The following is a 16,324-nucleotide window of genomic DNA, read 5'->3' as shown; positions in this document are numbered from 1 at the left end:
TCCTTGGATATGGATCTAACTTAATAACTTGATATAGGCCCAAAAAGAATAAATGTTAAGGGGTCAAAAAAGGGATCAAAGTTAAAAAAAATTGACCTCTGCGGTCTCTACCAAATTACTCAGATAATTTCTGGTCTAAATATTTGAAATTTTACATAAAGGGTATTCAGAGATAGGGTAAGGTTTTTCATCGGTTTGGGTCGAAAGTTTTATATATATATATATATATATATATATATATATATATATATATATACATATATATATACATATATATATATATACATACATATATATATATATATATATATATATATATATATATATATATATATATATATATATATATATATATATAAAGTTAGAAAAGCATTTCATCCAAGGCATGAAAATTGTTAAACAAAATGTTTTTATTATTTTTTATAAGGTTCAATGTTTTTATTATTTTTTATAAGGTTCAAAATTCAATTTGAAATTTATTTATCTTCAAAGTGCACTTTTATAAATTTTACAAAGTAAGGTGTAAAAATTAAATTTAAATTGAATCAAAAAATTACATTGGATTTATTTCTGGGGCGAAAATTTGGCTGCTAAGAGGTCAAAGTTTTCAGAGCAGACTTTGCTACTTGAACATGGGTAAAACACTTTAACATAATTTGAGCTCAAAACAATAAAGGTGAAGGAGTCAAAATTGGTATTAAAGTTTTAAAAATTTGTAGGAATAAAAAAATAATAATAAAGTAAGAGGTCTAGAAGTCCGATCATAGTCTATTGCTAAAAAAAAACGTGCTGCTATTTTGCTAACACGACTCAAAGTTTGGAAAGTGGAACAGCACATAAAATGAAATCCTGTTCGAAAAAATAAAAGAAACTGACCTTTTTTTTTTTTTGTAATTTTTTTTCAAAGGAGTCACCACTTTTCAAGGCCCGGAAGCCACTCGAGGATAAGGGTCAATGAGTGTACAGTGGTCAAGGGGAACATGTAGTAATCATTAGTAGTGGAAATTTGGTAAATTGAATTACATAAGGGGAATGCTCATCAAGAATTTGTTCATGTTAGACTTGAAGACGACCATATTGTAATTAGTTGGAAAGCAGGAAAATGGAACAAAGTTCCACAGTCATGCAATTCTTAGAAAGAAGCTTTTTTCATGGAATCTACATTTAGGTTTAGGCAAAGATAAAGAGTGGGAGAAATTATTGATAGTGGTTTCAACTAGACGAGTGTTTTTCATGAAATTCGGGTTGGGGGGGGCATAGATTGGAGCTCAGATGAGCATTTGCCATGAAAATAACGATAAAGCAGAGACAGACTCGCAAAGTCTCTTCTGTGGGAAAGAGGCTGCAGGGAAGAGAAAAGGGCATCCCCACTAGGCAATGAAGTCTATTTTGAACTCTGTCAAGGCAGGATAAGCTGCTTCTAGCAGCTCCTGTCCAAATGTGGCAAGAGTACTCCATCCTTGGATATACTTGGCTCTTATACAGGTAGAGAATTGCATCAGCAGTGAGATATCTACTGGAGCAGTAGAACGGTCTCACTATTTTTCCAGCAGCCTTGGCAACAGATTTGATTGTGTTCCATCTCAGATCAGGAGTAAAGGTCCCAGAAACTTGTCAAAATATAGAGCCACCCCAAGACGGGAGCCATTCATTTTGATTGATATCAGATGGGGATCAAAGCGTTGATGATGTAAAGATAGAAGTTTGATTTTATATGCATTAAAATTAACCAGCCACCTCTTTCCCTATTGCACCATGTGATCAAGATTAGAGGAAAGAGAATCAGAGAGAACTTGGTCATTTACAGCCTTTGAAGTATTGCCATAGATGGTGGTGACGTCAGCTTAAATGTCTACAAATGATCTTAGGGTGTGATTTGGGAGATCATTGATGTAGATCAGGAAAAAAAAAACACCCTGATATTTAACTGTAAGTAAAATTAATTTTCTACTTTTTTTTTGGACTTTCTCCAAATTTGCTTGAAGTACTTTTGGTATTAAATGGAAATTGATAGAATTGGTGGCGAGAATCTTTGGATTTTTATGAGTCAAAGAGTCTTTACACATCATCAAGATGAGTGGGATAAATTTGTGAATGAATCGTTTGGAGAGTTACCAAATGAGAAGAATGAGCAACCACCAAATGGCCTTGAAATATGTTTGGAACAAGAGATATAGCCAGAGCATAAACTCATTTGTCGGCCTGTCGGTGTATCTATCTATCTATTTTCTATTTATCAATTACAAAAATTTGCTTTCTTTCTTCCTTTCTTTCTATTCCTCACACACTGTTCTTTCTTTCTTTTTATCTATGTGTTTTTTCGTTAGTGTTACCATATCAGTCTGTCTCATGTTACCGGTTTCCTGACTGAAAATGTAACCAAACATTGGTGTTAGTGTTTGTTTTCTTCTCCTTTTCCTTTGCAAAACTCGATCATGTTCTGGAAAGTGAAAAACAAATACAAAAGTTTACCGCCATAAAACAACCAAACCAAACCAAACTCCATGAATAAATATTTGAAAATATAAAAAACTTGAAGCATAACATTTTTCTCTCTCCAAAATTGCTGGATTCAACATTACATAACTCGAAATATCACATTAGATATGCCATAAAACAAAACAACCGAAATAATCATCTATCTTTCTATAATAATATATCTATCTAACTATCTCTTTTTTTCTTTCATCCTTCCTGTCTTCTTTTCTCTCTGTCTCTGTCTGTCGGTCTGTCTCTCTCTCTTTCTCTCTCTCTCTATATATATATATATACATATATATATATATGTATATACATACACACACACACACACACACACACACACACACACACACACACACACGTGTGTGTGTGTGTGTGTGTGTGTGTGTGTGTGTGTGTGTTATTTGAGAAGGAAAACCGAGAATTAATAAAATCGCAATCAACGTTTCGTCCTTATTTCAGGGGACATCATCAGGATTTCGTAGGAAAAAATGTAGAAGAAAACGATCATTGACCACAGGCGAGTGAAAAAGGAAAAAATCCTAAAGTCCTTCCCATTCTGGGCAGAATCTATAAATGTGCGTGTGTGTGTGTATATATATATATATATATATATATATATATATATATATATATATAAATATATATACTAGCAGACCACCCAGTATTACCCGGTCATAAAATATACTTAAATATATTTTAATTTATTCAGATTTCGTATTTATTATTATAGAGCCAACACTCTGTTGATTATTATACTCAATATATATACTTGGAGCAAGGAAAAAATGCATGATCAATTCTGCATCTACCAATTCTGAACAATATGCTATTGAAGGGTAGAGCATTTCTAACCAATCGCCAGATTGAGATTAATAGTCATAGTCAGAGAAAATTCAGAGTTGCTAAGATAGCTCCGACCTGGCACCCAATTCCATCGAGAGTGGACCTCCCCCTTTGACAACTGCAGCCGATAAAATGACCTTCTAGGCCGTGCAAGGCCACAGGACCCTGGCAACACTCTCAGCGCATCTCGGCATTCATTGAAAAACTGCAACTACTTTTTTGATCTCCGTCAACATTGGACCAAATGATGGTTGGGAAAGGCTACAACTGCAGAACCTCATGCAGACTCCTCTATCAGAGTTCTACCCAAGAATACCAACCTATTGACATTTTTATGGCTAGCCAGGTCAGGCTGACTGGGAAGCCATCAGAGATCTTATCAGAGATCCCCCATGGGGAAATATTTTTTCTCTTCCTGCTGAACAGTGCGCAAATGAGACCACTGAATGGTTCAAAACAGCAATGGAAGCACATGTTCCCATGCGGAAATTTTATAGCAAGCCCCACTCTCCCCAATGGTTTACTTCGACTTGCACAACTGCCATAGCTCAAAGGCAGCATGCATACCGCAGATTTAACTGACATAAGTGTAGTAAATAATGGGCAATCAACAGTTCCATGAGGGTCTGGGTTTGTTGAATAAGTCGGATAAAGTTAGCAAATCCTGGAGAGTGTTGTTTGCAGAGCTTGACTTTTTACGACTCATATGAAGTCAAGAACTCAAATCCTCCACTAATCAACAATCACGAGGTTGTTTGCTCAGCAACCGACAAGGCTAATATGCTTGCCAGCCGGTTTGCCTCGAACTCCACACTGGACCCTACCAACCACCCTCTGCCTGACTTTCCTTTGCGGTCAGACGCCACGCTAGACGATCTAAAAATCACCCCTGCTCAGGTACACCCTATCATAAAAACCCTTGACACTTCAAAAGCATGTGGACCTGATCTCATCCCAACTGTGCTATTAAAAAAGTGCTCAGCTGAAGTAGCTCCAGTTCTCTCCAAACTACACCAAATGACTTAATGAATCATGCTTTTTGGGCTGTTGGAAAACTGCCTCTGTGGTACCAATATTCAAGAATTCTGGTGAAAGAACTGACCCATCCAATTATCGCCCCATTAGCCTCCTCCCACTTTTCGCCAAAATATTTGAGACCATAATTAACCATGCTCTAGTCCGGCACCTTACAGATGCTAAACTTCTGACTGACAAACAATATGGATTTAGACATGCCCGTTCCACAGCTGACATCCTCACTGTAATCTCTGAACGTATATACCATTCACTGGACAAAGTGGGGGAGGGCAGAGCGGTAGCTCTAGATATATCTAAGGCTTTTGACAGGGTATGGCATGAGGGTCTCCTCAGGAAAATTAAATCATACGGTATCACTGGTAGAATACTTAACATAATTAAATTCTTCTTAGATAAAAGAAAATCCAGGTTGTCCTCGACGGCCGTACGTCTAAACAGTGTGATATAAATGCGGGAGTGCCTCAGGGGTCTATCCTTGGACCTCTATTGTTCCTAATATTTATTAATGACCTCCCCGACAAAACTGCCTCTGAGATGGGTATATATGCTGATGACACTACACTCTATAACACGCATGACAGGAAAACAAACGAACACATATCTAAAGAAATGGCAAAAACACTAGAGGATGACCTCCAATCTGTAGTGGAATGGGAACATAAATGGATGGTCACATTCAATGCTGCCAAGACTAAACTGGTTTCCTTCAATAATTACAAGAAACCTTCTCTGCCACCAATAGCAATGGCCAGTGACTCCCTGTCTGAGAGTACATCTTTCAAACTGCTTGACCTAACGTTTACAGGAAACATGAGTTGGAACAATTATATTGAAAACATTGCCAGCGCCGCTGCGAAAAAGGTAGGCTCTCTCTACCGTGCTAGAAAACTGCTGACACTTGAAAGTATCCTGTACCTCTATAAGGCCACCATTCGCCCATGTATGGAGTATTGTTGTCACATCTGGGCCGGTGCATCTGCTACTAGTCTCTCGCTCCTAGACAAGGTTCAAAAAAGAGTCGCCAATCTGATAGGCCCTGAACTGGCATCTAAGCTTCAGCCTCTGTCCCATCGACGAAACGTTGCATCCCTCTGCCTGTTCTACAAGTATTTTAATGGTGAATGCTCTGACGAACTGCAGACACTTGTGCCCCCACGATGTAGACACCCTCGACAAACCCGACAGGAAGCTAAATCCCACCCCCACACAGTAGAGATCCCTAGATGTGAAAGATCTTTCTACTCCAGTAGTTTTTTCCCCAGAACCGCTAGACTCTGGAATTCCATTCCAAGTTCCTGCTTCCCCAACTGTACTGACATGCAAAAGTTCAAGTGCAACGTGAACCGACATCTTGCTGCCCAAATCCCAACATAGTGCCCCAGTAGTTGCTGCCCCTGATAGTAGCCCCCTACACCAAAGTGGCAATGTGCCTTGTTTGGGGTGAAAATGTAATAAAAAAAAAAAAAAAAGGCCACCCCAGGCCCCCATCAACCTTACGTTGAGAACAGACCTGTCTATGGACAAGCGGCTGCCGCTCATTTCACAAAAAGGAAAAGAGCGCACTCGTTAAATGCTGCCATGCGGCCCACAGATAGAAGAGGTACAGCCATCTGGTAAAGGATGATTGGAAAAACGTAAGTAGCACACGCCTCTGCTCAAATTTTAAGGGAAAGTTCCCTTCGAAGCTAAACCTCACAAACGCTTCGACCTTTGTCTGTACTTCCAACCAATTTTTCTCAAACTGGAGACCTGGTCCAAATCAAACACCAAGAATATAGACCGGGCCATCTCTCCAGCCTAATGTGCCAGGCAGAGCAACTGATTCCTGCCAGGTGGCAAACCTCAGGCCAACGGATTTACTGAGATTAACTATGGTCCCTCTGATTTCTTCATAACGTTTGAGTGCCTTAAGTATTAGAGACTTCTCTGTCAAATATGGCCAATGCCTCGCCCTAGATAAGCCAAGGTAGAGAAACAATTATAAAATAGGTTGTCCCGGGTGGTGAGGTGGGGGGATTTCTAGAAATAGATTTAGCTAAGGGGGACCTGAGTCATTTGGCTAGCAAGCGATATCAGGGCCAGGTAGTTAGGGCTAGGATTGGCAAAATGGGAAATGATTGGGCACTAGTTGTGGTGGAATCAAAGAGGAGTGGAGATTTTGGTTCAGTCGAGGGGGTCTGGGTTGGGGTTTTCGGGGGCTGAATCGTAGAGTCAGTCTTCTTTACATTCATTGGGGATGGGGAACAGGACCCAACCCCCTTAGTCTTCTTTGCCTGTTTTGTTTCCTCCGCTCTACTGGTAATGCTTTATAATGACATTACCGTCAGTCAACTCCTTATATGTTGAGTTGAACAACATAGTAATCCTTGGGGCAAGTTGGGATTGAGGACTCCACTCTTTCTCTGCTACCAAAGGCGTCGGTGTTGCTGATTTTGGTGACTTCGGGACTTGATTGAGGGTAGCATACTCTGCTCTGGCGGAATTGAGGAGCATGTAGATGATAGTGCCTGAGAACTCCCCAACAGTGTAGGCCAATCTGCCAACCTCTCCATCGGGGATGTAGGTGTCATCTTTGAGTTGGATGTGGCACCAACTGCCCCACTGGTCTTGTTTGAGCAGCCCCCTTCTTCTTTCTTGGACGAGGCCCTCTCACTTCACTCAGCCTCTTGTTGGTTAGATTTTTGTTCTCACTGCTATTATAACTGCTGCAGCACAGGTCTTCGTTTAGTGTCAGGCTAAGTTCAAAGTCGAGAAGTGAGAGCATTTCCATGGCCTGTTCCCGGTCGCCAGGCACCATGCTTGTTGACGCCTGATCCGAGTCGGTGGTTCTCAAGCTGGAGAACTTAGTGGAGCTAGCATGTTTCAATCCTGACCCTAGGAGTCTAGTTCTCCAATGGGCTGGAAGGCTGACAATTAACTCCTCGGCTGATTCTTTCATTGAGCCGGGTCACCTCTCCCAGCTAAACCTAAACCTGTCACTGCAGGAGACAGGGTCAATCGTCCCGGAGGTGCCATCTTGTACGACAAACTCCTCTAAAAATACAGTGCAGGGAGCAGCACCGGCAGAGTCTACTGGTCTTGCAACTGGGCCTGAACTAGCGTCTGTGTCAGAGACACAGGTGGCAGAACCCGAGCTAGGCGCTGAAATGGAGCCCGGACTGCATGGTGGTGGGATATTACTCTGACCTGATCCCACCCCCAGATTGGGCAGAAGCCCTCTCTGCGGACAGGACTCCAGGCAAGGCATTTGTGCTCTGGAGCCTGGACCAGCTACCATCCTCCTCTCCTCCATTCTCTCCTCGGCTGAAACCTGCTGATTTGGCCTGACTGAGGATTCCGTTGAATGTTATCCAATCTACCTCAGATGCAGACCAGCTAGCTATTTAAGTCGAGCTTAAGAAGAGAACAACTTGAAAGAAATCGAAAAGAAAAAAAAAATTAGTAGGCTCTGTGGTCCTGACTTTCAAAGAATGGGGTCGGTCCTTTCGAGCAAAACAACAAGAAAGACCTTTGCTTGCTCAGCAAAGTGTAGATCTGAGAACAGATAGTACACTTTGATCTAAGCTGGAAGGCCAAGAACAGGGTATTCATTTGCTCCCTAACCGAGCAAATTAGGCACAAGACCGATTTTTAAAGTAAGGAGTGAAGGGGAAATGGGGACCAACTCCCCGGGGAGTAGGGGAGCTGGATAGTGACAATTGGTATGAAGGGTTGCCCCTACATTAACCAAGGTCTTATATGTGGGGTTGCCCCCACATATGGTCTTTGCTTGCAGTATCTGCTGGAACAGATGTTTGCTCCTATCCAGAGTGCTCCTTTTTGGGGGAGTTGAATTTTCCCCACATTAAAAACTGACCTTGTGTCTTACTTTGCCCTCGTGGGAAGGCAAATGAATTCTTTTTTTTGCTATATTTTTAATGCGAGAAACGAGTTCACTTTTAGCATATATTTATTCAGATAAGCTCATATATAATTCACAAAATAAATTCCTATTGCCAGCGTGCAATGTGAGATTATTTATACATAATTAAAATCGATAGACTGTTAAGAGTAAACTGTCCAATTTGAAGCAAATATAAAAGTTTATTTACAAATAATGTACTGTTCCAGTTCATCGAATCGATTGTGTATATTACTATTAACATATCAAGTGTCTAGTCTGTAGTCATTAAAATTTTTTTCTTATCTCAACTAGAAAATATATGCTCCCTTCGATTGCATACTGTGTGTCAAATTATTAACGAGATAACATTTTTTTTTTTTTTTACATAGGCGTCACCACTTATCAAGGCCGATAGGCCACTCAAGGATAAGGGTTAAAGAGTGTAGAGTAGTCAAAAGGACAATATAGTAATCGATAGTAATGGAAGTTCGGTAAATTTGTTAACTTAAGTGGAACGGCTCATCAGAAACTTGTTCACGTTGGACTTGAAGACAACCATATTATAGACAGCTAGAAAGCAGGAAAACGGAAGACAATTCCACAGGCATGCAGTTCTAAGAAAGAAGCTTTGATCATGGAATCTATGTTTAGGTTTAAGTACAGATAAAGAGTGGGGAAAATTATTGATAATGTTTTCAGCTAGTCTAGTGTTTCTTGTGAAAGTTTGGCGAGGGGGGACCATAGATTGAAGCTCACTTGAACACTTTCCATGAAAATAACGATAAAACAGAGACACACTCGCAACATCTCTTCTGTGAGATAGAGGTTGCAGTGAAGAGAAAAGGACATCTCCCACCAGGCCACAAAGTCTATTTTGAACCCTATCAAGGCAGAACAAGTCTTTTCTAGCAGCTTCTGCCCATATGTGGCAACAGTATTCCATCCTTGGACTATCTGGCTCTTATATAGATAGAGAATTGTATCAGCAGTGAGATATCTACTGGATCTATAGAAGGATCCAACCATTTTTCCAGCGGCCTTGGCAACAGATTTGATGTACGTATTCCATTTAAGATCAGTTTTTTTTAGATTTTTTTACCAGTTTCAGAAACTTACCAGTAGTTTCGTATGAAAAGTTTTGGAAATGTTGGCAATGCTTAGCTGTGCAAACTGTGAAATTTTTGTACTGTTCCATGCAATGTAAACAACTTGCCATCGTAATTGCTGAATCAACGGTATTTGAGGTGTGTCAAATTATTAACAAGGCAGTTTGTTTCATCAATAAAATGGGTCGTAAAGGTGGTTTGAGTAGTTCTGAAAAGAGTACTATTACAGAACAGCCAGCAAAATTAAAACTACTCTTGAAATATCAAAAATGATAGGAAGGTATCATCAAACTGTGAAGACCTTTGTCAAGAACCATACAAAGGTATGTAAGAGAGTTGATAAAGGTAAATCTAGAGTTGAGTCATGCCGTTCTCTACTCCAGATTAAACGTGAAGTTTTTAAGAACCCTGGGCAGACAAGTTGAGAAATCTTTGACCAGGCCAGATTGAAGAATGTCTCAAAAGGTACTCCATGTAGCCTTTTGAAAGAAGTGGCAAAGTCTGTTAAGCCTGTGACAAATCCTCTATTAAAGTAACATCACAGGCAAAACCGATTGAAATGGGCAGAGGACTACATGAAAACGAATTTTCCAAAGTTTTTTTTCACGGATGAAGTGCGTGTCACTTTTGATGGCCCAGATGGCTGGAGCAAGAAAAGGGTCCTCGATGAACACCATCGTCATCAGCGTTTAAGGCGCCAACAAAGTGATGGTGTGGTAATAATTTGGGCTGAGATTATCAGAGGTACTTTAGTTGGTCCATGGAGAGTCCTAGAAGGCGTAAAAATGATGTCAAATGCTTACATAGCTTTTCTGAAGGAGCACTTTAAACCATGACTGAAGAAGCAAAGGTTGACGTTCAGAAAAAAACATTATTTTTATGCATGACTCCCTCGCATGCAGCAAACAAAAGCAAAGAGTATTTGCAACAACTGGGGTTCTCTGAGCTACAGAAGATGGAGTGGCCTGCGAATTCACCAGATTTGAACATAATTGAGAACCTTTGGAGTATTATGAGATGACGCCCCTATGCAAGTGGACACCAATTTAAGAGCAAAGATGAGTTGTGGGATGCTCTCCAAGAGGTATCGCAATGAATAACTATTGACGAAATCCCAAATGTGACTAATTCTGTGAACCAACATCTTTTATAAGTCATTCATAAAAAAGGATCGCATATTTCCTACTAATTATGTCAACGTAGAAATTGCTATAGTAGTTATTGTGTTTTAAGTATTTTTCCTAGTTCATTTAATGTTTGAAAATTGTATCAATAAACAAGTTATGGGTATATTTTGTTTTATTCTCAACCTCGTTAATAACTTGACACACTGAAATCAACAGATATTCCTATCTACTGCCATTGTTTCTAATACTGCTAATACTGCTTTAAATACTTTTATTTTCTGACTCCAAGTTTCATGGATTTTTATTCGCTCGTTCCTTAAATATTAAAAAAAATGTAAACTCCTTAATAATTTGATACGCAATATATATATATATATATATATATATATATATATATTTACACAGGCATCACCACATTATCAAGGCCAAGAGGCCACTCAAGGATAAGGGTTAAAGAGTGTACAGTAGAAATTGGAAAATATAGTAATCATTAGTAATGAAAATTCGGTAAATTTGTTAACTTATATGGAACGGCTCATCAAGAACTTGTTTACGTTAGACTTGAAAACAACCATATTGTAGTCAGCAGGAAAGCAGGAAAACGGAAGACAATTCCACAGGCGTGCAGTTCTAAGAAAGAAGCTTTGTTCATGAAATCTACGTTTTGATTTAGGCACAGATAATAAGTGGGGGGAATTATTGATAGTGTTTTCAGCTAGACGGGTGTTTCTTATGAAAGTTTGGCGAGAGGGGACCATAGACTGAAACTCAGTCGAGCACTTTCTATGAAAATAACGATACATCAGAGACAAGCTCGCAACATCTCTTCTGTGAGATAGAGGTTGCAGGGAAGAGAAAAGGACATCTCATACGAGGCTACGAAGTCTATTTTGAACTCTATCAAGGCAGGACAAGGTCTTTCTAGCTGCTCCTGTCCAGATGTGGGAACAGTATTCCATCCTTGGACGTACCTGGCTCTTATATAGATAGAGAATTGCATCAGCAGTGAGATATCTACTGGATCGATAGAAAGATCCAACCATTTTTCCAGCGGCCTTGGCAACAGATTTGATGTACGTGTTCCATTTAAGATCAGGAGCTTGTCAAAACTTTAGGCCTCCTCAAGACGAGAACCATTCATTTCAATTGATGCCAGATGTGGATCAGAATGTTGATGATGTAAAGACAGAAGCTTGGTTTTAGATGCATTAAAAGTAACCAGCCACTCCTTTCCTCATTGTACCACGTGAATTGCAAAGAATCACATAGAATACGTAGTTCGAACTAAATAAATTGTTTCCGACTATTAAAACAACTTCCAAGCAATTAATAATGTTTCTCCATTCATTGATTTATTTTTATCGTTTATGTTTAAATTCATGTTTTGAAACATGACATAAGTCTATGACGTCATATCAAAGCTATAATTATCTAAAGGTAATGTTTTATGCTCTATTTACAAGAAAGTCCAAATATGTCAGTTGATAGAACACCAGACTAAAATATCTCAAAGTTCGGGTTTCGATTTCCGATTTCTGGTCATAGCATCTGCTTTATTTGTTGGTTACTTATCTATATTTCTCTTAGTCTGCCTGCCTGTGTCTGTTTGTTTGTTTGTTTGTTTATTCGTCCATTCCAATTTTTCTCGGAAACTATTAGGTCAATCTGTCTGAAATTTTGTATGAACCTTTGTTACGATAAGGTGCAGCGAACTAATTATTATGGCATCTGTTCGATACCCAGTTAGAGATTAATAAGGATTAGTCACACTATTACCACATTTTCTCTAGAAGTTTTCTCAGAAACTACTAGGCCACTCTGGCTGACGGACTTTTGTTATGAAAAGATGCATGCAAACATGTTCTGATCGAACAATATATCAATCACTCCACAAATGAGAACCTGCTAGTGCAAAAGAAAATATATCATAATTACGTAACTGTTACAGTGTTAATTAAAAATCAGTTCAAAGAGACAGTCTTCTAGAAGTTGATGGTTTAATCCTCACAACTCCTACCTGGTATCTGATGTGGTATTCACCTTGGGAAGATTGAACCGGCTTCCACCGAAGGAGGAAGTTTCTAGGGAATATTAAATTCACAAACGGTTCCTAGTCACATGTATATCTCGGTCAGAGGAGATGACAGTCTTAGTTTTTGCAGAGTTTTTTTCTTTTTGCAGGGAGGTGCTGCCGTCTTCCTGTGTACAGTCCTGGTATTCCCAAATGGTTACCCATCTGGTACTGACTAGACTCAATGTCGCTTAACTTACTTGGTCTCATTAGAGAACAGGTGTGTCAATGTGATTATATAATCCTCTCTAGTTCGACATAAGGATTCTGGAGAAGAAATGTTGCGAGTTTGTCTCTGCTTTATCGTTATTTTCATGGAAAGTGTTCGACTGAGCTTCAATCTATGGTTCCCCCCTCGCCAAACTTTCACAAGGAACACTAGACTAGCTGAAAACATTATCAATAATTTTCCCCACTCTTTATCTGTGCCTAAACCTAAACATAGATTCCATGATCAAAGCTTCTTTCTTAGAACTGCACGAGTGCACGCCTGTGGAATTGTCTTCCGTTTTCCTGCTTTCCAGCTTTCTATAATATGGTTGTCTTCAAGTCCAACGTGAACAAGTTTCTGATGAGCCGTTCCACTTAAGTTAACAAATTTACCGAACTTCCATTACTATCGATTACTATATTGTCCTTTTGACTACTCTACACTCTTTAACCCTTATCCTTGAGTGGCCTATCGGCTTTGATAAATGGTGACGCCTATGTAAAAAAAAAAAAAAATAAAAAAAAAAAAAAATAAAAAAAAAAATAAAATAAAAAATCCCGAGTTTGACATAAAGATTCTGAATTCGACAAGATGGACCTGGTGGGGGTTACATCGACTGAAACGTGAGAATTAAATTTATGATGAGAATAGTCGTCGGAATAATACAAATAATAAAAAAGAAGTATCAGAGTGAAAAGATAACCTAGCATTGGGTTTCGTGGTTTGAGATCAATGTGTAGTATCTGCGCTCTTCTCTATCAAAGAGATCCTTCTTGATTGAGGTAATTTTTCATTTTTGTTTCAGCCAGAGTAGCGTTATTTGTGGAGTTGGATATTCCCGCCACTCACATAAAAAAAAAAAACCCGACCTTGTGTCTAACTTTGTCCTCGTGGGGGAGGCAAGTAAATAGGGACAATCTGACATTGAGTGAAAAATCAAAAACAATTTTTTTTAAAATCTTATTTCTAATCTAATTATTTTTCTTCCTTTTTTGTTTTTCGCTTGTAAATTGAGAGTAGGGAAGGGGAAATATATTTTCTTTTATGTAAATCCCACCCACCACCAAAACCAAAAATCTATATTTCTGCAAAAGCACAGAAATCTTGTCTTTTCGATTGACAGAACGGAAAGTAATTTTTTATTTGTATTTATTTTCTCTCTCTCTCTCTCTCTCTCTCTCTCTCTCTCTCTCTCTCTCTCTCTCTCTCTTACACACACACACACACACACACACACACACACACACACACACACACACACACACACACTCTCTCTCTCTCTCTCTCTCTTTCACAGTCACACAAACACTCTCTCTCTCAGGCTTCTTTCTTGATTTCCTTTACACAATATATATCTTGACACCCCCTATCTTTCACGCATACTCTCTTTCTTTCTTTCTTTCTCCCACTCTCACTCATTCTCTCTTTCTCTCTCTCTCTCACACATATATATATATATATATATATATATATATATATATATATATATATATATATATATGACTACTTAATTTAATCACATAAATTAATATACGAAAGTATAAATTTATGCATAAACTTTAAGTATTTACTTCAACAGTGCTCAATACGTAGGTAGAGCTATAACTTATTATATATATATATGTGTGTGTGTGTGTGTGTGTGTGTGTGTGTGTGTGTGTGTGTGTGTGCAAGGTGCCTTCAATAAGTTTCCAGACTTTTTTTTTTTTGAACAGACACTTAAAATTGTCATAGACTCTTGAAAATTCACTATGTTATTGCTATACATCTTATGAGATGACTGACCAATTTTTATGCTTTGAGGTTCAAATGAACAGCTACAGCAGGAATTAGAATACACCTTACTAAAGCCAGATTGTCACAGCTGGTGAATTTCAAAAATGCAATCTGAACGTGAGGAGACTTTAGAAGAACGATATGCAATAAAATTCTGTTTTGAAATAATGTCACAGAAACATATGAAATGCTTCAGGCTGCTTTTGCATGAATCGAGCATCAGTTTTATTAGTGGCATAAGAGATTCAAGGAAGGCAGGGAATCTGTGAGGGATGATGAGAGGTGTAAGAGGAATAAGGAAGTCAGAACACCAAAGTTGATTAGCTAAATAAAGAATTTCATGAATAAGGATCATCATGTGCCTATAGAAACAATAAGTTTGATGTCAGTGTGGGAACTGTACACACAATTATTATCGAGGAACTGAAGATCTGGAAAATGTGTGCGAAGTTTATCCCAGGGGTACTCGGAGAAGATCAGAAAGAAAGACGTTGTCATGACCAAAATAGGCATCAAGACAGATCCTTACCCTCCCTATCGTTCAGACCTTGCTCCCTGCGACTTTTGGTTATTCCCTAAGCTCAAGGAAAACATTAGAGGCCGTCGTTATGAGAAAATTGAGGAGATGAAAGAGGATGTGATGCGGTTTATTGACATTCTCACACAAGAGGACTTCCATGGGGCCTTCCAGAAGTCGTTGGAACAATAAAAGAACTGCATTACAGCCAGAGGAGATTACTTCGAAGGGGACAAGAGTTTACTATCAATAAAAGTTCCCATACGAAAAAATGTCTGGAAACTTATTAAAGGCACCTTGTATATGTATATATATATATATATATATATATATATATAAATTTAAAGGAGATTAGAATAATAGTCTAAAGAGCTAAGTGTATTTTAATGTAATAGTGAAATTACTAGTTTAATTAAAATACAGGAAATGCTCGTTGTAATTTAGATATATAATAAGCTCGATAGTTAAATGTCCTAGAGCTAATTCAATATTAAGTAATGTGATTTATAATTTAAAAATAAAAAAAAAATTTTTAAATTTAAAAATCAAATTTTAATTAAATTAAAAATCAGTTTCATAAGAAGGAACAACAACAAAGTCAATTATCTGTACGATCGTTTCGGAAATCCGTGCTTTTTATTTGTGGTATACATGAAGTCACGTAGAACAATTATACATAGTTTTTTTGGTAAGCACGGTCTCCTCATCAGCAAAATTTAGGAGGATTTTTATTGAATTTAAGAGACACCAAAAATAAACCTAGCATTAAAAGTAAGGCAGATGAATCTGAAAAATTGAAATAAAAGGTTTGGATTTAAAATTTATAAGAAAATTAGTATAGGTTAGAGATAGAAATGAGTAGAAAAAATATATATTTTTTGAATTTACATAATAAATTTGATTTAAAAATATATAGAGATAGTTACCTTTTAGTTTTTCTTTTTTTGAAATCAGGAACTGTATTTAAAGTAGTCATTTAGATGTTTGCTATAGCTTTTTATTTTATTGAATGATGAATTTTAAAAGGGCGACGTTCGTGCAGTAAATTGTTTCCGTTAGCGTATTTTGATTTAAAGACGCTACAGTTAATATATATAGAGAGAATATTTATTTTGCAAGTTTTTAAGGGGAGATAATTGTCATGTGTTATTGGCTTTATTTATTATTTGATTTACGGGTCTAAGGGCGGTAATTGGTCTAACTTAATTTATTAAAAAAAAAAAAAAAAATTGTAATCTATTTTTACTAATGAGTAATTTTTAATGATT

The 16,324-nt window shown here is 37.9% G+C and overlaps 1 protein-coding gene across 2 annotated transcripts in view; it reads left to right on the top strand.

The window, feature by feature from the left end:
• Nucleotides 1-16,324, top strand: part of LOC145303554 (uncharacterized) — a 322,732-nt gene that overhangs the window by 79,099 nt on the left and 227,309 nt on the right. The window lies entirely within an intron of this gene.

The sequence above is a fragment of the Euprymna scolopes genome, chromosome 19, assembly GCF_053919585.1.
Source record: "Euprymna scolopes isolate OS-2025 chromosome 19, ASM5391958v1, whole genome shotgun sequence".
NCBI lineage: Eukaryota > Metazoa > Mollusca > Cephalopoda > Sepiida > Sepiolidae > Euprymna > Euprymna scolopes.
Note: the sequence above shows the minus strand (reverse complement) of the source record. Positions and strands in the feature narration are given on the sequence as shown.